Raw genomic sequence first — 24,440 nt, 5'->3', positions numbered from 1 at the left:
ACAGGCCAGATAAGGTAGTGTGGACCCCAGTATGTGAGCAGGCAATCCAGATGCTTAAAGAAGCTTTGGGAGGACCCCCTGTTTTAGCCAGTACATATTACAGCAAATAATTTGTTGTGCAGATGGATGCTTCAAACCATGGGGTGGGGGCTGTACTTAGCCAGATTTCTTCAGAGTGGTTTATCTCAATCATAAGCTCCAACCCAGGGAGGAATGCTATGCAGCTGTAGAAAAGGAATGTCTAGCCATGGTATGGGCACTGCAGAAACTTCAGCCTTATCTCTAGGAAATTCACTGTTATGATAGATACCCCCCCCTAAAATGGTTAAATAGAGCCAGCCAGCAAAATGCCAAGCTGCTAAGATGGAGCCTGGGTTACAAGCATATGATATGTCAGTGCAGCACTGCAGCGGGAGTAGCAATGCCAATGCAGATGGGCTCTTAAGACAGGGAATGGGGTAGATATATGCAGACCTAACCCTCTCAAGCGGCTTGAAAAACTAGCTTGAGTTCTCGGGGGGGGGGGGTGAAGACTGGTAGAGATGGGTGAAGGCTGCCAGCCTAGTTAAATAGAATTTGGTACATAATTCTGTCATTTGTAAATATGAATGTTGAATTACAGGCTTGTTTTCTTAAATGAAAGAATATGCTGTGAAATGTTTAACTCAAAACAATGTAGCAACATTGCCCTCTGCTGTAAAGAAAGCTAAGTCGAGCATTTCTTGTCTGTTCTTTGAAATTGAAATTATTTCATAACTGTCTTTGATGTTTACAATTCGGCTCCGGCTGGGCTAGATGAAGGCTTCCTGCCTATATTTTTAAGGCTAAAGTTAATGACCAGAATTTACATGTGGGATGTCAGTTATTGCTCTGGTTTCTGCCTAGGTGTTAAATAATGTAAATGCGGTTTCTGTCAGCATGGGAACACCAGGAAAGTGTAAAAAATGATGCAATAGGAATCAGGACTGCAATAGTAATTTAAACAGGAAGAATCAGAAGGCATTAAGCATTTTTGTCTTGATCATCCAACTCACAGCACAGTCTTGCTCATATGTAAGTTATCTTAGACTTGTGTTGTCTTTTAGAAATAGCTAGGAACTAGAAAGATTAAATTGTGTTTTTCTGTGATGTCAGAACTGTACTACTGAATTATTTTAAGTATTTCTCTGTGATCTCTGAACTCTTGACTAGCACTGTGTAGTAGAAAGTATTGCCTTGTGTTTTTATTATTTATTATTAAATATTTTAAAACCTTTTAACTGTGGCTGTTTCATGTAGAGATAGTTTAAGCTGTAGAGTACATTGCATATTTATAGAGTTTACTGTCCAAGTCACTCTAAATAAACCTTGACTGTTTAGTCACAACTACCAATTGGATAATAATATTGCACAGTAATAATTGGACACCCTTTTTAAGGGCCTTTGAGTAGCTGATAAATATTAGCTGGATGATGGCAGTGTACTACAGTATAGTCTGGGAAAAGGGGGCACAGTTGGAGAACCTGTGCCAGCCTTCTCCAGAAGTGTCTGTGGGGTTGTATAAACTCTTTTCTCAAAGTGTGTGTCAGCTACTTGGGCAGGGACATGAAGCACTGGCTGGATAGAGAGGGTGCTGGAGATTTTAGCTTGCCCAGCTGGCTGAGATCTGGACCCTATAGTTGTGACAGTGGGGAGTTTCATTGGGGATCTGGAGAGCAAGGGAGTGACCACCCCCAGACTGACTGTGATCGCTGTGTGCTCTTCAGGGAAATTGCACTTTACTATGTGTATTTGTTATAATTTCCTCAGATATGATACACCATCTCTGGTGTTATTGGTGAGGATTGAGGCTCCTTGATTGCTGGGCCAGGGCACGGACATCACACCATCGATGTTGCTTTCCATCATCCCGCATGACACTGGCCTATTATGGTTAGAGGAAACACTCAGAAGGAAGGTGAGGCTATCGGATGATGAACTTTTTCTCTGTTTGGAATTAGCAGAGTTGATACTGAAGAATAATTTCCTATTTTTGGAAGGAGAGTTTTTCAGACAAGAGTGGCATGTGGCTATGGGTCCAGTTGTGCCCTCACTTATGCTAACATCATTATAGCCAGATGGGAGCACAGATATATTAGAAAATGCCCCTTTTTCAGTTGTTGGAGAATGTATAGCCGCTACCTGGATGACATATGCCTGTTTTGGGGTGATAGTTTGGAAAAGTTGGATGAGTTTGTACAATACATTTCCCAAACTACCATTTTTGTAGTTTACCCACCAGGTAACAACTGATTGTATGGATTATTTGGATGTGTCTATACAAAAAATATGTGGGGATTTCAAATCTACTGTTTACAGGAAAGGGACATCTTCTAATTCCTACATTAATTTTTCTAGTGTTCATCTATTTTTCCAAAAGAGGGGCATTATTAAAGGACAATATGTCAGGATCAGTCGTATGACATCATGAGACGAAGACTTTAACAATGAATATAATGTCCTGGATAACATGTTTTTGAATAGGGGTTATCCTAGATACCTGATTTTGGAGGTTAAAAGCAAGGTTTTGGCACGAAGGGCTGAAAAATATTTTCCAATATTGGGTATGGAGTCTTTTACATCAAGAATCAAGCAGGAGTAAGAATCAGAACCACTAGGGTACAATAGGGCCTTTGTGACCCATTTCAGTGTGGATGCCTATTGCATCAAAATCATTCTGGAAAGGGAATGGGCCAAATTCTCTGAATTTACAGATTTGGAAAACCTAAAAGGTACACCACTGAAAGTAGTTTTCCAAAGGGTTAGGAACATAAAAAAGTTGTTAGAACAGGCCAACAATTTAAATGTCTATTCTCAGAGAAAAAAATGACACTTACAAATGTGGGGTTTGCACAGTGCCCACATATCCTTCAAGGTGAGGGTATATACCTGACAGCTAGACAAAAGCAGGTGACAGGAAAAGTTTATTCCAATTGTAATTCCTCTGGAATGGTATATTTGGTAACCTGTGGGTTTGTGAGAGATTCTACATCTGTAAAACAGAAACACAGCTAAAATATAGAATCTGCCAGAAAGATGTAAAGAATAAAAACCACCAAAACACATTGTTCAAACATACACTGGAATGTGTGTGAGCCAGTTTTAGTTTTTTTGTTATTGAGTCAGTTCCCAAAGGAAGTGAGAGGGGGAGCTTGGGAAACTAAGCTGGAATACAGGGAAACCTAGTGACATATTGCCTTGGAAGCCAATAGGTGCCCTGGTTTTAATGACTACATTTCACTGGCTCCACTATTAAAACTAAGGTCTGCCAAGAAAGACAGCTAAAATATAGAATCTGCGAGAAAGATGTAAAGAATAAAAACCACCAAAACGCATTGTTGAAGCATACACTGGAATGTGTGTGAGCCAGTTTTAGGTTTTTTGTTATTGAGTCAGTTCCCAAAGGAAGTGAGAGGGGGAGCTTGGAAAACTAAGCTGGAATACAGGGAAACCTATTGACATATTACCTTGGAAGCCAATAGGTGCCCTGGTTTTAATGACTACATTTCACTGGCTCCACTATTCAAACTAAGGTCTGCCAAGCTTTAAAAGGTTATTATTTATGAAGACTTTCCATTGCTTTGTTTATATTGTATTATATACATATACATATTTTTAACCTTAGATTTAATATTTTTGAACAAGTGTGATTTTTATATTTATGTATTGTGTGTTTTTATACTTTTTATTAATGATATCTAGGAAGTATGTCTTTAAAAGTTAATTGACATTTAATTGTAGAGGGTATATAAGGGGCGGTATACTGCCTTTTGTGATTTATCTGAAGAAGTCTGGGAGGTGCTCGGATGAAAACACATTGTTCAGTTTTGTGAAGTGTATATCATTTGTGCTGATCCTGTTGAATAAACCACTTTTTATTGATTTGGATCCGTTCTACCTTTCCAGTTGTTGGTTTCTTTGTAACATTTAACAATAGCAATTCTGTCTCCACTTTCAAAAATACTGAATAAATGCATCCATAAACAGCTTCTAAATTATATCAGCTGGGAATAACTTTTAACTCTAATCCAACATGAGTTTCAACCATCCCATAATACTAATACAACTCTATTAGCATTTACAGTTACAGTCAATAAAGCAAGGGATTGTGACAGATTAGTTTTTGCCCTATTCCTTGACTTATCAAAGGCCTTTGATACAATCTGTCATACAAAACTGTTGCCACAGATGTCCGTAATAGGTTTAACACCCAAATTTCTAAACTGGTGCAGGAGCTACCTCAATGACAGACAGCAATCAGTGAAATGGCAGTCCCCATTCCCTGACAGCTCTGGTCTCCCACAAGGCTCAATCCTTGGTCCTCTCCTCTTTAATATTTTATTAACTTTCTCCAGACATGCACACATCCCTTCTCTCATACAGTATGCTGATGGGTCAACACCTACACATTCATCTAATAATCCAGCACATCAACAAATTACTCAGGAATCTTTCAGCATAATCAAAAAATGGCTTCATAACTCTCAACTCATGCTTAACCTAAAAAAGATGAAAATTTTGTTTTCTTTCTCAAAGCCCCGTGCTAAGAAAATGATAAGTTTAAGACATACTCTCTTAATACCAGTACTGAACTGGCCTCATGCACTAAACTATTTGGTATGACAACATATGATAACCTCAAATTTGATTTCTCTATACAAAATGTCATTAAAAAGAATACCAAAAAATAGGTTTACTCTATAGATCCAGAAACTTCCTGACTTCTACATCTAGAATCACCCTAGCAAATAGTAATTTCCGCCTTGTCTTCTCTATGGTGCTCCTATTGTCAAAACTTTCAGACCTCATCTATACAAAAACTTAATGTTATAATAAAGTTGCCAAATTTGCATCCAACACTAACTACTGTACCCATCACTGCACAGCGTTAAAGGAGCTCAACTGGCTCAAACTACCCCTTTACATATAAGTATACACAGTTACTCACAACATAAAAAATTACTCATTACCTTGCTATGTGCCCCGCCCAAATTCCAACCCTATAAATATACTCCCCCAAACGTCCAATGCAATCAGATGCCCACTCACAGCTCAGTGTTCATAAACCATCCAAATCTGCAGGATACTGTCTATATTCCTAGTCTGTCACTAAAGCTTGGAATACTTTTCTTATACCCATAAGGATAAACTCCTCCAATCCTTCAACCTTTCCCTAAAAGACTACTTGAACAATGTATGGCTGTTGCGGCTTAATTTATTTTTATTTTTATTTTACATTTGTTGACTGGGCTAGTCTAGCTGGATATATGTCCATTTTCAGTAGAGGCCCTGGGAGAAAAGCTCCAAGCAATGGCAGAGACAATATAAAATATATAGTAATAGTTCCAAGAAAGACAGTGTATAGTTTATAATTGAGGTTCAGTTAGACTTGAACAGAGCAGTATAGTAGGATATGCTAAAAAAATATACATATAGCAAGCATTTGAGAGATAGCAATCAATAGAAATAATTCAAAATGTATTCTTTCATTACCACAGGAACACATAGAGCAGTAGAGTAGAGGAGTATAGAGAGCGCAGGAAGGGGAAAGAGGTGTCAGTCAGGATTAGAGCATGGACAAAGCCAGCGAGTTTTAAGGTATTCTTTGAGTAGCTTTTTGAAAAGAAGAGTGGAAGTAAGGGTGGTAAGTTCATTAGGAAGCTGGTTCCAACTTTTTCCTACTGTGTTGGAAAAAAAGTGAGTCCCCTGCTTTGTTGTTGGATTTAATAGTGGAAACTATTAGCTTATTAGCTGAGCAAAGTGTAGTAAGACTTTTGTAGGGGGGTAATCACATTAGTGAGGATTGGGGTATTATTAGGGTGATAAAGAATCTTATGGGAGATGACAAGTTGTTGGAAAAATAGTTGGTTCTGCAGTTCTAACCATCCCAGTTGTTTGATGTTGTGACAATGGTGAGTTCTAAAGGGGGTGCCAGTGGCAAATCTGGCTATGTTATTGTAACATGTCGAAAGTTTGGAGAAGTTGCTTTTAGAAAGATTGGTATATATTGCAGAAGCATAGAGTAGGGTAGAGATCAGATGGGTCTGGGAAATAGTTATTCTGGCAGAAGGGGTTAGGAAGGGTTTGATTCTGTAAAGGGTGCCAAGTGTTTTGTTAACAGACTTTATTGTAGAGTTAATATGGTGATCATAGCTAAGGTAGATATCAATTGTTACTCCCAGTAGATGGGTAGTAGTGTCACGGGATATGTTAGTTCCATTGTTAGAGGTTACAGTGAAGTACAGTTGAGGTGACTTAAAAGTAGGAGAAAAGAGCAATCATTTTGTTTTTTTTGGGATTCAGTAGGAGACCATGCTGCAAGAACCAGTTTTCAGCACTGTTAAACATGGATTGGGTGAGTGACTGGAGAGAGGTTATGGACTTGGCTGAACAAATTAAGGTAAAGTCGTCTGCATATTGTATGCAGGTGGCTTGTGGAATTGTGGTGTGTAGATTATTAATAAACAAAGAAAAGAGAAGAGGTCCTAAAATAGTGCTTTAAGGTACTCCAATGTTCACAGGGAGGGGTGTGGAAAGATTATTATCCCAAAGTACAGCTTGATGCCTGTTTTCCAGATAGGATTTAAACCATTGTAATGTCTGTGGATCGAGTGATTGGGCTTCTAGTATGTCAATAAGCAAGTTATGATTCACCATATCGAAGGCTTTTGAAAGGTCAATAAAAAGTGTAGATGAAAAAGTGTTATTGTTACGATTTTTGTTTATGGAGTCAGAAAAGGATAGCAGGGCAGTTGTGCTATGGAATGGCCTAAAACCATACTGGCAGTTGGCAAGTAAGTTATTCTGGAGAAAGTGGTCAAGTAGTTGTCTGTGAATGCATTTCTCCATTATTTTAGCTATTGGAGATAGTAAGGTGATAGGGCGAAAGTTGGAAAGTTCAGTAGATGGGTCACCTTTGTGTAGAGGGATGATGTGGGATACTTTCCATATGGATGGGATTTTGCTTTCTGAGATTGTTCCATTTATAAGTATGGAGATGGGGTAGGCAATGGCTATAGTTGCAATTTGCAGGAATTCAGCAGGAAGACAATCAGCAGAAGGGGTGCAAGGTTTAAGTTTTTGAAGGCGGTTGCAGATGAAGGATGTAGGTACTGGTTTTATATGAAAGATTGGAGATGGAGTATTAGCGGTATCTAATGGGGAAGAGGTAACAGGTGGTAAAATATTAGCTAGGGTTAGAATAGCTTTGGTAAAATAGTTATTAAAGGCATCTGGAATCTGGTTTGAGTTATTATGGTCGAAACCTGAGGGGGCAGGAGTTTTAGAGTGGCCTGGCTTAAGAAGTTTGTTTATGCCTGACCAGAATTTTTGTGGTTTTTTGTTGGTGGGTTTTTTGGAGGTGAAGGTAATAGTCTCTTTTGTCTTGGAGAATTTCTTTTTTGGTGGCATTACTTAATTGTTTGAAGTAGAGGTGATCTGATGGATTTTTTGAGGCTCTCCATTTGGCCTAGATTTTATTTCTGAGGAGGATCTTTTGTTTAGTTAGTTTTGAGAGCCAGGGGGCGATTTTGGTCCTTATTCGGGAAGAGCGATAGGGGGCATGGAAATCTAGGATTTGAAGGAATCCTGTATTGAAGTAGGTCACTGCCTCATTGAGTTGAAGATGAAGCAATGGTGACCAGTCACATGCTTTTAGTTCATTTTGGAAGCTCTCTGGATTAAAGTGTTTTTTGGAACGGGAGGTTTTAAAAATATTTGTATTTGGGCTATGAATTTTTTTGTTTAATAATATAGGTTAGCATATGGTCACTGATATGTTCAGGAAGGATTCTTGGTTTATAAGTATCAAGATGGCTGTTGAGTAGAAAACAGTCGAGGGTGGATTCCTTACTGCTTGGCTTATGGATTTCAGTAGGAGTGGTTATTATTTGTGAGAAACCGTGAAGATTTATATGATTGGTAGGATTAGGGGAATTACAGGTTGCCCAGTCTATATTAAAGTCACCTAAGACAATAGTTTCCTGAGGTAGGTGAGTAGAGAGGTGGCTAAGAATATTTTCCAGAGTGCTGATATTATTTCCAGGGGGGAGGTATGTGCAAATTATATAGATAGATTTTGAGTTGTTGATTTGGAGTTTTACAGTAAGCATTTCAGCATTAGAATCTGAGGGTAGGGGCACATTGAAGGGTGAGACTTGGAGTTCAGATTTATATAATATGGCTACTCCTCCACCCTTTTTTTTCTTGCGGTCACATCTCAGGATGTTATATCCAGGAGGGATAATCTCCTGGTCGTGAGTTGAGGGCTTCAGCCATGTCTCTGTAATACAGAGAATATCAAATGAGTGCACATCTAAGAGTGCGTGCAGGTGGGAAATTTTATTGTTTATGCTGCGGGTGTTAAGGTGAGCTATCAAAAGGGAGTTAGCTGATCTGTTTGGGAGAATGATAGTGGAAGATGTTGGGTTGTGGTGGTTAGTGGGAATATCGGTATTGGGGCCAGGGTTTGGATGAATATCGCCATCTAGTAGGGGTTGTTTTTGAGAATGTTGTATGGACTTAAGGAGTTTATAGTGATTGTTTAGGGGTTTTTTGATAAGGAAGTAAGCAATATGGGTACATCTATGGTACTTGGGAAGTATATAAAAAAGGTGGAGGTTATATTACTGTGGATGAGTGAGTTTATATGGGAAATGGGCAGGGTTTGCTGGTAGGGGTGGTGTTGTTCAGGAAAAGAAACATGTTCAAAGAATGTTAATGTATATGGTGTAGTAAGACAAGCAAGAGTAGTAGTTAGGAGTAGTAGGTTTGTGTATGTAGACTAGTGTGATGGGGTCATAGTGATGTGTAGATAAGGAGTTAGGGTATGGTGAGGGGAGGAGTGAGGTAAGTAAAAAACGTATGGAACAGGGAGAGGGTGCTGTATGAGGTTGAAGAGTAGATATAAGTGATGAGAAATAGAATGAAATAAAGGTGATTACATATTTACTATCAACCTCTCTCCATTAGAGATATGGAGGCCAGATTGGGGGTGAATTTGCAATTTCCCATCCAAACATCAATTATTTTTTTTTTTCTTTTAATCGGGTCAGGGATGAACTGTGCTTCACGTAGATGGGGGAGCTTATTCCATACATTTAAGACACATTTCAGTTTCTTCAGCATGTTCTGTTTGTCACATGTAAAGTTCAGGTCCTTGGATCTAGTTTTGCTGGTTAGTTTTGTAGATGTGCAAGAGATCTATCATAGCTGAATCTGAGGATGCCTTACATATTAAGCATAGATTGCCTCTTTGTAGCCTTAAGGTGATCTGTGTTGGACAGGGAATTCATGCCCTGGATTCTCCTAGTGATGAACCTTTGATGGCATTCCACCTGTTGCTAGTCCCTAGTCAGGTACATACCAAAGTGAGCATTGTACTCAGTCTTCTTCTTCTTCCAGATTTTTCCATTTAGGGGTCGCCACAGCAGATCACCTGTCCACTCATGATTGGCAGTGGAGTTTTACAGTGCCAAGTTGTCAGCCTGGAGCCCAACCTTCTACAGAAGGCACACACATGCACACATTCATGCCTAGGGCCAATTTAGAGTACCTATCCACTTACAGCATGGCTATGGGATGTGGGAGGAAATGGGACACCTGGAGGAAACCCACATGACCACAGGGAGGACATGCAGACCTCACACAGAAGGCAACCCAGCCGAGGATCGAACCGGAGAGCCTATTGCTGTGAGGCGGCGATGCTAACCACTGCACCACTGCGGCCACCCGAGCACTGTACTCAATGATGGGTCTGATGAGGACTGAGTAGAGGGCTACTATAACTTCCTTGTACCTGGATTCTATACCCTCACTTCTGAGTTGGGCATCGTAAAATGCTTTTCTTACTGTCTCTGCTAAGTGTTGGTCGAAGGCTAGATTACTGTCTACATATGTTCCCAGATCCCTAACTATTGGGTCAACTGTTAGGAGTGCTTTATCAATTGAGTAATTAGCTTAGGTGGACAGTTTCACAAAGGGCACTATAATGCATTTTTTGTGTTGAGTTTTAATCCATGACTTTGGCACCAGTCATTAGTTTGTATTAGACTCTATTGTAGGACGTTCGTGTCATGGTAGGACTCTATAATAGCTCCCAGTTTACAGTCATCTGCAAACATTGCCAGCCAGAGGCCTTAGACATTAGCCTTGACTTCTGAGAAATAGATGCCAAACAGGAGTGAGCCCAACACATAGCCTGCAGTACTCAGCTGGTCTCATGGTGGAGGTGGTCTCATTGATCTTGACAATTTGTTTCCTATCTGTAAGCCAGCCAGCAATCCAGAGAGGTATGTAGGGATTTATACATAGTTCTGAGAGTTTATCAGCAATACCCGAGTGGTGTATTGTATTATATACCTTGGCCAGGTCAAGGTAGGTGCTATTCACTGTTTTCCCCTCATCCATAACCTTGGTGACCCTCTTAAAGAAGTCTTATAAGGCTGAGTAGGCAAGACTTTCCCTTAGCAAAGCTAAACTGGGATGGGTTCAGTGTGTGTAGGTTGCCAATAGTCTTGATAGTTTCCATGATAATTCATTCCATGGCTTTGTCTTATAAAGCTTGTCAGATTGAGAGGTCTGTAGTGCAGTCCTCCATTCACCTGGCAAGTAACCTGTTTTCAGCCGCAGTTGAAGATTGTCTCAAGTGGTCCTGCTAGGTCATGTTTTAGGTTATTTAGGCATTGACTGGGAATATTGTCAGGACTCACTGACATAGCGTTTTTGGCCTTAGCGAGCACCACTAGGATCTTCTTCCTGATGATAGTTGGCAGATATGCTAGAAGGGATTTTACGGGGTGAGGCAGTAGGGGGATTGGAGGTGAAGTTAGAGCTAAATTTATCATCAAGTAAATTTGCTGTGTTACCTTGGTCAGTGAAGGTTGTGCCATTTAACATCAGTTCTGTGGATTGCGGTGTGTTACATTTAAGGTTTGTGACATAACTGAAGAAGACCTTGTGATTTTCCTATCCCGACTTTGTAACTGGCCTTATTGAATTTTTGAGCTGGTAAAGCACAGTGTTTATATATATATATATATATATATATATATATATATATATATATATATATATATATACACACACATACACATACATATATGTATGTATCAAACACTGCACTTTACCAGCTCTGTTGGTCTTAAAAATTGCCTGATTTGAAGGTTAAAGTGAATAATGGCTAATGAAGGAATGAAGCAAGAAGCTGCAGGTGAACACACAGTGTTGTCTTCACAAGAGCTTTAAGCCACATCAAATGTATATTAAGCTGCTCATCTTCAGCAATGTAGTAATTGTTAACAAATCTTAAAGTAGATAAAATTGTATGTTTCTCCAATGTGGAAAATTTGATAAAGTAACTAAATGTAGATAATAGAGGGTACAAAGTAGTAGGACTGTGTGCAGGTCAGTACATCAAATGATCTAAATTATCTGATTTAAAGCATTAGAAACTCGAGTCAAATTAAACAATAAGACACACTGTCATTCCCAGCCTGTCAAGGATATTCAGTCTTCACACAAGTTCTTCCAGTTCACAGATTTATAGTCCCATACTCATCAAACACATGATCACCATAAAAATAATTAAAACATTGCAATGAATGGAGTAAAAAGAATAAAATCTTGTCATGCATGGTCAAAAGTATAGGTCTCATGGTACCACAGATTTTCCACAAAAGCACAAATCACCAGACAGAAAAAATTAATGATAAAATAAACAAATCTTCTTTGCTCAGTTGGTTTCTAAAGTCCACATTGTGTGTAGACCTCAGTAGCTGACACATGGCCATTTTTAAACTGCTTAGTCAGGAAACAATCATGCACCTTGATGACATGGTGTCTACTGCAAGTGCTCACATGCTGGTAGCCAACAACACACTTGATTGCAGGCTTTTTCCCCAAACAGCAAGTGACCTTTCTCCCACATGCCCAGTTCTATTTAATTACCCATCCCTCCCACAATCAAACCCCATTAATTTGTATATCCCTACCAGAGTCCTAAATCTACCTGTAAAAATTCCCACATGGTTCTCAACACAAACATTATAACTCAACTCCTTCTCCCTAAACCTAAATTACCCTTTCACTCACTAAATCTAAAACTCTGCACCACCTCCCTAGACCTAAAGTCTGTGACATCTTCCTAAACCTAAAATGTCAGTCTCTCTCCATTAACCTAATGTCCCTGATTTCCTTCTAAACCTAAAACTCCATTTCCCTTTCTAATCCTACATTCCCATCATAGTGTCTGCCATCTTGTTGTTTTCATTCAATACAGTAAGGAGCAACTCAAGAAAGGTAGTAAAGGCATTAAAGAAATGGATGCAGGTAAATCAGAAGAAGCAGGAGCTGATGGGTCTTGTTTGGAAAAGAATAACTGGAAACAGTCTACACAAAATTTGTAGGGTCACAGCAAATTCTGAATGCAGGGAGAAAGAAGCCAAATACATAAGCTTAAGATCTATGAGATACTGGTGGCATAATAAAAAGAATAAGTCTCTATAGGGCAAGCGTAGTATGGTAGGGTAAGGTAGGGATATACTGGAGGAAGGCTGAATGTGGAATATATGTACCCCATATATGTTGAAACAAATCCTAGTAGCATATGAATCTGAATAGGCATTACCTCTGGAGATCACAAGACAACAATCCCTGAGAGGGAAGGATCTAGAATAAGAAACTCATGAATGGGTGTTACTAAAACAAACAGCAGATAATGCATGCCAGAAGTGAATTTATGCATGTTATCCTGATACCTGTGAGGTAAAATAGAGGCAAGTAGAAAAATGTGGAAGTAGAGCTGGTGGTCAAGAGTAAAAAAAAGGAAAAGGGAATGGTGAACTTAACTTAGGATAATGAATGGATGGCAATTGTTAAGAGGTACGTATGGCAAATATTAACAGGTACATATTTTCTGTTACTGTGAACTAGGGGAACAGAAACTCATTATGAACTAGGAGGGCTCTAAAGAAAGTAGCAAAGAGAAGAATGTGATACAGTCTAGCCTGCTTAAACCTAAGGGAGAAAGACCATTATTAGGTAAAATGCCTAGAATAACATTTTTGTGACTTTTAAACAAGTAATAAATTATTAAGTTTGTGTCTCTAAGGGACAAACTCTACAGCATCATCTGTACTCCAATATATTTTAATTGACTGTGAAATCATTTAATTTTTAAGAATGTGATGCAGCTACTTCAATAAAACAACCTATCAAATACTTTGACATTTTAGAACAATCTTCGATGTTTTTACAAGGAAGATACAATACAAGTGAATTTTAATATATTAGAAGCATGTGTAAAAGAATGATTTCAAAATGATTTTCAACAACCTCTGGAATTGAGTGTTGAAGAATAAATTGGCAGCTAATTCCAACAACAGAAGCATGGAGGAACAAAGACAGATCTGGATCACTATTTGGATGAGACCTAGTAAGTAAGTAGGGAATACTATAATTCTCTTAGATTCAGTCAGGAATATAGTGAAGCTTAGTTTAGATATTGTTTTTCTTTATTTGTATGAGCCTGTCCTTCAATGTTATTTTAAATATTTCCTGTGATTTTAACTATGATGTCACTGTGAATATATACTTAGCATGTTCTTGTTCTTTTATTATTTATTATTAAATGTATTTAAACCTTTCATTTTGGCTGACCTTTGTAGATATATTTGTTTTGAGAGCACTTGCATATTTTTTTGGTGACACTGTGTGGGCCACTCCTAATAGCCTTGCTCTTGGTCAAACTACCATTTGTATTAATATTAATATTACACAGTAAAATTGGGCACCTTTTGTTAAAGGCCTTAAAGTAGCTGTCGAGGGGTCCTTGTGGCAGTCTAACTACCTTATAGTCTGGGCAAAACGGGGCATAGCTAGTTATCCTGTGCCAGTCTTTCCCAGGTATGTGTGTGTGTGTATGTGTGTGTGTGTGTGTGTGTGTGTGTAAATCAAATCTCAAAGAGTGTGTTTGTCAGCTACTTCAGCAAGGACACACATCACTGGTTGGACAGAGAGAGAGTGTTAGAGGACTTGGCTTGGAACCCTGGCTAAGCACTGACCGTAATAACTATGACAGTGGGGAGTCTTATTGCGGATCTGAGGAAAGAGAGAGGAACCAGCCTCCTACCTGGCTGTGCTAAATTATACTTGACTGTGCTTGATGCAGAGAGCTGCATCTGGAGATACTGTGTTTGTACATGTCATCCTCCCAGTAAATGTCCCCCAGTGGTGCCAGTGGTGATGATTGAGGCTCCTTCATTACTAGTTCAGAGGTGGACGGTCATCACACTCATGAACACATGAACATGCAATTGAACAGATCCAAGCAAACCTGCAGATTCATGCTCCCTTGAGCAGGCAGCATTTAGCCGATCTTGATCAGCCACCATGATGGACTGTGTGCTGTACAAGAGGAGGTAAGCTAGGTTGTTCAACAGGACCTGCAATATAGGCTATGCATTACAATCTGGCTCCCAGCACTGAAGGACTGAATGAGTTGATTGCACTACTTGGGCAGGAATGAATGGACTGCAAGAGTATTTACTAGCCCAGCTTTCACCCAAAGAATGAAAGAATCAAACATGGATACAGGCAGAATAGCTACTGGGAATAGGGGAAAAAGTAAAAAAAAAACAATGTCTATTATGAGGTAACAAATCTCTTGCACTTGAACTTGGGATGACCATATGTATCAGTCTTCTGGTGATAAGATAAGATGTGAATTCCATACACATTCTACAATCAACAGTCAATACAGTTTAAGGATTTATCTTCATATCACACACAGATGAACACAATTGCCAGTTCCTGGTAACTCACTCAGTACCATTGATGTATCATTGATATACCCTCCTTCTTACTGCACTCACCTGTTAGCTGATGCACATGGATGACCTTCTAGAACTTATCTAGACATTAGACACTGTAAATAACCAGTTATCTCCCAAGGTAAATACAGTCTTTCACTAAAGTGAACATCATTTGTTCTCACGCCAGAGGAATGGTGTTTAGGAAAATCTCACAGGTATAATGGAATCTTATTCATAAAAGCATAAGACAAGAACAAAATTATGCTGTATATGTTGTATTCTGATACAAAATGCTGTGACACTACTGAACTAAAACCTATAACTGAGTATCTTTTAGGAAATGGATGATAAGTATCAGATTTTCAAAATCAGCTAAAGAATTTATGTACTGAAGTCCTCTTTTCTTCTTTCTGATACTGTTTATCTGTGTTCCTTCCTTATCTGGCATTTTACAACCACTGTAATTTTATATAGTTTGCTACAGCCTTTACCAATGAATTAATCGAGTCTGTGATGTAGCAGTGTAATTAATGTAACTAAGACAGCATCCACATTTAAATGTATAGTGTGTGTGATGAAGTAAAGTTAAGTTTGTAAACAGTGTAGCCATTGTGAAATTCTACATTTGTCCAAGATCCTGGCTGAAAATGATCTATGTATTAGTATGTCTTCATTCTTAAATAAATAGGCAAATAAAAAAATGAAATAATGTTCAAAGGAAACTATCATATCAAGTAGAAATAAACAATATGACTTGAGAAATGGAGATAACAATGATCACTACATCTGGACATGTCAAATTAGGCCATGGCATACATAGAAATTAAAGAAATGGAAAGCATTTAGGAGAAATTTTAATCTGAAAAAAGGTTTAGTCAAGATATCAGCAAATAATTACTGTTCTAAAGCATGGTACTAGCATAAGTGAGGAAGCAGAAAGAAATGAAAGATGATGTTTTAGAGTGGTAATTTTAAATAAAGGATTGGTATCACATGAAAAAAAGGAATTGCTGAGAATTGTAGAGTTATAATTCAATTAAAGCATGAGAATGACGAGGAAGCCATATTGACAAATGATACAAATGTTAGGTGATTTATGGAAAGAAGGAAAATGCCCGGCACAATAGGAAAGATAGAGACAGTTTAGTGAGAACTGCATCTAACAACAAATCATGTGAGGTATGCACAGAAGATACTACAAATGAGTCAAAGCACTAAAGTTGGTAAAGTAAGTGAAGGGAAGTACTTTAGATTCCTCAGGTTAATTCAGTACTGACACATTTAGGTAAAGCAATGGAATTATCATCTTTTGTACAAATCATTCAAGAATTGTAGAAGTCATGTAAAAAAAAAAAAAAACAGGATTCTCAAAGAATGGGAATTATGTTTATTTTAGTTGGGGAAAGCAACAGTACTGAAAGGTAGAAGTGAAAACTGCAATATATCTTGTTGAATAAAAATGCAAATAGTGATTTGGACTGAGGACTTTGAAAGGAAAAACAGAATATTATATCGCTAGAAAAATGCTAAAATTTGAAATATGGATGCAAGAAGGCTGAGGTAGACCATTACAATATAAGAAAGTGAATATATTAAGGACAAGAGCCTTTAATTATTTCTTAAAATAATTGTCCTTCTTCACTGCATAGTCTTTTTGCAATATCAATGTCATTTATTACCATTATTATTATTATTATTATTTATAGGTGAATGGCTTTGCATAATTGCGTGATATTTGTAATTACTTTTTCTGACTTTTTGTAACCTTGGGCTGAACATGAAAAATGTCAGCTGGATCAAGGTTTTACAATGGTTAAACTACACAAACAAGCAAACAACAAATGAGTAAATAGCAGAAAATCAACTTCTGTGAGAAAGTAATTACAGTTTACATAAAATAATGGAAAAGCTGTATTGCAGGTGCTAACAGCACCATCGAATTGACTCTACAGGTTGTCAGCCTGCGAGCTCAATATGTGAAAATGACGATTTGTGTTGCAGGAAAAATAACAGCACTGTTTATTACCCACACATTATACTGAATGGGAGAAACTGCACATAAAAAAAACATATGAGAGAATAGCCTTTCTGGAAGCAAGATTACTTTCACTAAAAGTCATTGTTGCTGAGTGGCAAAGCCCCTCAGTTCTGTGAGGAGTCCTTTACCCCCCACATCATCCTAATTAATATAATCAGCTCGAAGTTTGCAGCATCTCAAAGACAAAGGGGCTTAAAGCCCTTTACAATGGCCATTGATGTACAGAAAGAACTCTGCTAGTGCAGCCAAAGTACAGCTGTATAAAACTCAGCCATTTTCTTTCTTCATGTGATAACACTCCTTTACTGAAAATTATCGTCATTAGCAGAATGCATTTAGTAAATCATATCATTCTTAGAAGCATTTTCACCATTGATCTTGTGATAAAAACATGAGCATATGATTGTTTACTTTATGAAATGTCTCACTCTCGTCTCACTCTCTGCCTCAAGAAATTATATGCACTGTTATTATTGTGTTTTGGTTGTAAATTGTTTGTTCATATGAGTATTGTGAGCAAACACAAATGTGCATGTTTCAACTATGTAGTCTGTACACCAACACTGCATAATTGTTAGCCCAAGAGGCCATTTATAAGCTCTTATCTATACGCCACTTTGCTAACTGTAATGCATTCTGTAATGCATTGAAGTTTGTATTGCCTATGGTGCCTGTCATAGCTGAAAAGAACATTCATCAAGTATTCCCATCTTTCTGATTAACAGACAAATAAACACAGTCTGTAGACCAACCTGTGATATTATAACACAAAAAAAGTACAAAGTGAAAATTAAAGCGAAAGACTAATAAAAGACTGATGGAATAGAATTCTTTTAAGGACGTTGTCAGTACTTTCAAATTAATTCACTATGATCTTTCCCTGATAAACAGTAGAAAATGGGGCAAACAACTTATTGACTTATGCTTTCCAGAATTAATTTTGTAGTCATGTAGCTAAGAAAATGTTGGCCAGAACTGCAAAAAATGCATTACGGACTAAATTGGTGATAAAATAAAAAGTGTTAGTAACTGTCATTTATGTATTGTAAATGCTTCAGTACTACAACAGAATATGGCTTGAAGAATCAGCAACTAGCAGTCTCTGTTTTTCTGTGTTACGGTTGCAATATGCATATGTGGGCATGATCAGCATCATACACTAAACTCCCAAACCATGTGCATCATATGAACATAGAGTCAGGCTGTCTTTCATCATAATCATAAAGACTTTGATTTATGGTTATTAAAATAAAAAATAATTTATATTGAGTTATGTTGCAGGAGTTATACCAAGAATGTTAAATATTATTTTACTATGTTTTAGCATTTGCTCTGTATTTGTTATTTTTTTCCTCTATATATAAATGTATTTGAAGTAGATGTATAGTAATAAATAAAACAACCAGCTAATATGACAAAAAGTAATGGTAAGAAGACAGAGTAATTCTGTTTGTTTAGTGATTAAGTCTAAATAAATCTTTTGTTTCTGCCATTGCACATACAAGCCAAATTCTACAGTTTGCTAGATATTCCACAGGGAAAAGTATGGCAAATGAGTCTTTCCTCATGAAGACCATAATTAGTGAAATGCAGTAGACATTTCCACCATAATGCAAACTGGGAAATATTAAGGAATATTTTATGCTTTACTGTGCAGCAAATGCATACAGAGAAAAATGATGTGGACACAAGCTAGAGAATAATAACTATATATATATATATATATATATATATATATATATATATATATATATATATATGTATATATATACATATATATACATATATATACAGTGGATATGAAAAGTGTACACTCCCCTGTTAAAATGCCAGTTTTTTAAACCACAATAAATCATTTCAAAATGTTTTCCACCTTTAATGTGACCTATAACCTATACAATTCAATTGAAAAACAAATCTGCTAGGGGGGGAAATATAAAAAATAAAAAACATACAATAAGCTGGCTGGATAAGCGTGCACACTTTTAAACTAATACTTTGCTGAAGTACCTATTGATTTAATTACAGCATTCAGTCTTCTTGGGTAGGAGTCTATCAGCATGGCACATCTTGACTAATATTTGCCCAGGTTTCCTTGCAAAATTGCTCCAAATCTGTCAGATTGTGAGAGCGTCTCTTGTGCACAACCCTCTTCAGGTCACCCCACAGATTTTCTGTTGGATTTAGTTCTGGACTCTGGCTGGGCCATTCCAAAACTTTAATTTTCTTTTGGTGAAGCCATTCTTTTGTTGATTTGGATGTATGCTTGGGGCATTGCCATGTTAAAAGGTGAAATTCCTTTTCATCTTCACCTTTCTAGCAGACACCTGAAGGTTTTGGGACAAAAGTAACTGGTATTTGGAACTGTTCGTGATTCTCTCCACCTTGGCTAAAGCACCAGTTCCAGCTGATGAAAAGCAACCCCAAAGCATAATACTGCCACCACCATGCTATACCATGGGGATGGTGTTCTTTTGGTGAAGCAGTGTTGTTTTTGTGCCAAACATACCTTTTGGAATTGTGGCCAAAAATTTCAGCGTTGGTCTCAACAGACCATAACACATTTTCCCACATGCTTTTGGGAGACATGATGTATTGTTTTGCAAATTTTAGCTGGGCCTGGATGTTTCTCTGTGTATGAAAAGGCTTCTATCTTGCAAACCTACCCCCATAGTCCAGACATATGGAGAATACAGGAGATTGTTGTCACATGTAGTACAGTACTTGCCAGAGATATCCACACTTCCTTCTTGGCAGCATCCTTGACCAGTTTTCGTCTTGTCTTTTCATCAATTTTGGAGGGACTTCCAGTTCTTTGCAATATCACTGATGTCCCATATTTTCTTTGCTTTTTGATGACTGTCTTCACTGTGTTTCATGGTATATCCAATGTTGTGGAAATTATTTTATACCCTTTTCCAGACTGACAACTTTCAACAATGAGATCCCTTTGTTGCTTTGTAAGCTGTCTGTGAATTATGGCTTTTTCTGTAGCAGGCAACTGAGTGAATGTCAGGAAAATCCAACTAGGACAGCTGAACTTTATTTGTGGTTAATCTCTTTAATTGATGACAGGTGTGTACCCAAGAAGAACGAATGGTGGAATTAAATCAAAAGGTGCATCAACAAAGTATTAGTTTAAGGGTGTGCAGACTTAAGCAACCAGTGTATTGTATGTTTTTTATTTTTTATATTTTCCCCTAACAGATTTGTTCGTTTTTCAATTGAATTGTACAGGTTATAGGTCACATTAAAGGTGGGAAAAGCTTTGAAATGATTTATTGTGGTGTCATTTTTTTTATATCACAAAAACCTGGCATTTAACAGGGTTGTGTATACTTTTTATATCCACTATGTAGAGAGCGGAATGGGGAAATTTCCTCTTCCGCACTGTAGTGTGATCTCAGAGTTGGTATATTTAAGTTACGAGGGGTATGGGGGGTTTTACCCGCTGCTAACAGTTGGAAGGTGTCTGGTGTGTGTTATGTGTTAATTTTGCATGGCCGGCTTTTCTAAAGTCGATCATATGGTCTCAGCCATATGAAAGTCAATATATATATATATATACACACACACACACACACACACACACACACACACACACACACACACACACACACACACACGCATTTTAGAGAAATGGATATGCCAAACATTCAGAAAGTCTAAAACAGTATTTGTTATAGAAGTATGCTTTGCCCAGAAAGTGGTACTTACTGTTCAAATGACAAGCAGATTATATCATCTGCTGGTAGTTAAAGAATCACCTGCAGCAGACTACTGAATGTAAACTGGTTAGAACAACATGCTAGTCTAAGCTGAGATTTTAATATGATGGATAGCATAGGTGGTAAACAACACAGCACTGTTTTTCAGAACATGTACGTATGTTAAACAGTTTTATTTCAGATTGTTTTTGAAAGAAATGGTTCTTGTAATGCTGCAACAGAGGGCAATTCAGAAAGGCTTACAAACTGGAACCTCAATCAATGACCTTTGAAGCATTTTGCACTAGCAATCCTTTTTTGTTACTCTATGGGCTTAGTACTTTTTCACTTGCATGGTCTTCTCTCAGTGCTGGTATCTTTTCATCATGTTGTATATGTTAGGATTTCTTAACAAGTGAAACAGATACTGATATATTGTTTTGCAAGGGTAAAAGGAAAAGAACACCACAAAGTAAATCTGTACTTGATAACACAAAAGGAAAACTGGAGTATGCTGTAATTCCCTGCCTGTCTTGTGATAAATACACTTGTTTATTGAACATTCTCCCTTTATTACTTGGCAGTCTTCATTGTAAATGTTTTGTCAAATGCTCTAAAGATTAAACACCCCTAGGAGGAATGAAATATAGGCTGCCAGGAAATCAACAGCAGTTCTGTGCAAAAGACCATTATATACCAGCAGGAATCTGTTTCTACTGGTTTAATTGGTGCTCTACAACCTGAACAATATAAAATCTGCTGTAGAAATGCAGAATTACACAGCAGTTGCTAGAAAGGGTTATTTTAGAGTTAGAGCAATTTAGCTGCATGAATGTCTTGATTCCCCAAAGTAAACATGCCACATTACCAGCAAAGCAGAGATGACTTTTGTTATTTTTAAGTAGCCAGTTGTGAATTATTTTTGATTAAATGTTCCGACTTCAGATTTCATACTAAAACATTTCTTTCATTTAGCAACACAAACTTTGAACTGTGTGGTGGCTGATAAAACATGAATCACCAGTTCCACATGAATGCTGCTGTTTTCCTTACAGTTCTGCTGATATATCTTAAACCTTTTGTTTCTTTAGTACAGCTATCAGACAAAATAAACGGAGTGATCTGAAATACACATGGAAACATGTTTTGGCTATAGAAAGAGAACCATGGATGATGTCCTAATAAAACAGTTTTTGTAAAGGTTAAAAAGAAAGGAAGGTAAGAAGATAAATCAGCTTTATCCAGCATGACAGCCAACATATTGAAGTCTAGCCTCTTATGGCAGGTTAATATATTGGCAGATCTTCTTTCTAACTTGCAAGAATTCTCATGTTTTAGAATCTGCTGTTTGATATCTTCTATTTGGGAATCTATTAGATCTATAAAAATGAAGAAGACGACATCCTCAGGGATAACAAAGCTGTGCATCTTCAGATCTGCATGAATAATTAAGTATTCACTTTCTGTGGCTGTATTAAAGCAAACATCTGACATATTTTCTTTTTCTGGCTTCATGATATTATTTGCATAGACAACAGTTTCTGTTATAGTCAGGTCTGGACTTAGGATAGTTAACGATCATTTACTGCGGTAACAGCCTGTTGTCCGTAAGTAAGAGTCGTCATCAGGGGTGGGTGAAGGCAAGCACTCCCTATTTAAGGGAGGTATGGCTGTTCTTGCCTGCAGAATATTTCAGCAGGTATGTCGTTTCGATGAGGATGGAGTCAGTTGGCAGAAACCGGGTCGAGGGTCACAGCAATGGGCATTCAGGTCATACTGTGACTATTTAGTCATCTGTACAGGGCTGGTATGCTATAGAAATTTTATTTAAAAGATACAATTAAAAAAACATAATAAAAGGATCTTTTAAGGTTGTCGGCAGAGGGGGTTGTTTTTGTAGTGAAAGGATTACCTCTCAACTGTATGGATTATTACATAATGTCCAGTCTTTTACCTCACATTTTTGGTGTGTTCCCCATATAATTTCTGATTTCTGGATATTTTGTGGCAAACTAGAGAGGACTGAAATCACTAAATAATGACAGTCATTTGAGTTACAGACTTTATATTCTTCAGAAAATGCTTTGTAATCAAGACCTTTTATTCTAGCAACTTTCTTAGTTTATAGGAGCAATATTTAAAATTTGCCCCAATTTTGAAGCTTCCCCCATACTTTTTGGCTTTGTCCAGAATTTTTGTGTTAAGTGGTTGAGAGCTATGGTGATAGGAAATAAATATTAATAAAAAAAACAGAGAGAGAAAGATGCTGATGTACTGTGCATTCTTGAGTATAGTTTATGTTGGTTGGAATCTGTATGATGTAGTTGCCTACAGTTTGCTTCTTTATTTCAGCAGGGATATTCAATGCACTGTCTTAGGCAGTTGAATCATGCTTTAATTAAGGCAAGTTGGTTGTGGAAGCCTGAGTAATCAGGGCATATATCCTATCATGTTATGTTTTCATTTTGGATTGATGTATCAGTTGTAAAGGGGTGCTTATTTAGGTCAGTAGCTGCCACTCATTTTATGGCAGGTTGATTTATTATAGGGTACATTTTGTAGGCTGACTACAGAGAATTCAGTCAATTTTGTTTTAGTTTCTAGTGGTGGGTGTGCTTAGGTTAAATGGTATTACATAGTTCACTGTATGATGGTATTTTGGGTACAATGAATTTATAATGAAGCTGTAAGGTTAGTATCAAACTTTATTACGTTTCAGGCATGGAATTTTGGATAATTGGTAGTATATCATGTTATCACAGCATTTGATTATTAGGTTGTACACCTCCCTTGTTTTGTCAAAAGTGTTTTTTTTTTGAAGAAATGTCATGGCATTCCGGAAGCCTTGCAGAAACACAACTAGTTTTAGTCACAGTGACATTTTCAAGGAAGGAGCAGGGAAATTTCCTGAGGGCTATACATTCTAGAACCTCACAGCAGCCTGGCATCCATGCAGCCTATTATTTCTTTTAAAATAACTGAAACGTTGTATGACTTTTTATTGATCAGATTCCCCCACCTTTTTTTTACATTCTTTCCTGTGCTAATTCTTCAGGTTTGGCCACAGTGCAGTCTATTGAAGAGAGATGGCTGCGTTTATTGCAGGAAGTACAAGGCTTGCTACTTGATTTAGAAATGGCAGGGGTGGCTGACCAAAGCCTGAATTCCAGGCGGAGACCTTTGATGAATCCAGAAGAATGCACAGCTGTGGGATCAGCTCCATCTAAGAAGGCTTGGAAAAAGATAGTCAGAGATGTTTAGACCAAAAGGTCACCCCTTCCTGCTCATCCGGCATATCTACAGAAGCACAAGGTAATGCTTCTGTAAGGGCTACAGGGCTTGATAATAGTGATAGGGGTCAATCTTCTGATAATTGTTTAGAGGATTTTATAAATTCTTTGCCTGAAGAGGGTAGAGGTAGACTGTTTGACTTAGCCTTAGAGAGAATCTTTGCTGCCTGCACACCTTTGGGTCCGGGAATAGGAGCAGTTACTGATGTTGACCAGGTGGTACAGTTACCTTTATCCATCTTGGATGGGGTGTCTAAGGAGGTCATGGGTTCAGAAAGGGAGGCCCCACCCCAAGTCAGATGAACATATCCCCAATTCTTGCCCCCATGACTACCTTCAGGTTCACATATTGTAAATCACATGGGTGTCATATCACAGCACCTGTTCCAAAAAACACAAACAACACCACAAACTGCAAGAAAATAATCCAAAGCAGGAACAAGCAACACCTCAATGTCTTCAGCTCTTTAGTAAAATAGCAAAAATAAAAACACAGGTAGCAAAAACAAGTAGAGTTAAGTGCATTTCGTCTAGTTTAATAACTAGACTCCTTCAGACAACTCACAGAAAAAAAAAA

The sequence above is a fragment of the Protopterus annectens genome, chromosome 5.part0 (genome assembly GCF_019279795.1).
Source record: "Protopterus annectens isolate FY-2018-M chromosome 5.part0, PAN1.0, whole genome shotgun sequence".
Taxonomy (NCBI): Eukaryota; Metazoa; Chordata; order Ceratodontiformes; family Protopteridae; genus Protopterus; species Protopterus annectens.
This window is presented reverse-complemented; position numbering follows the sequence as displayed.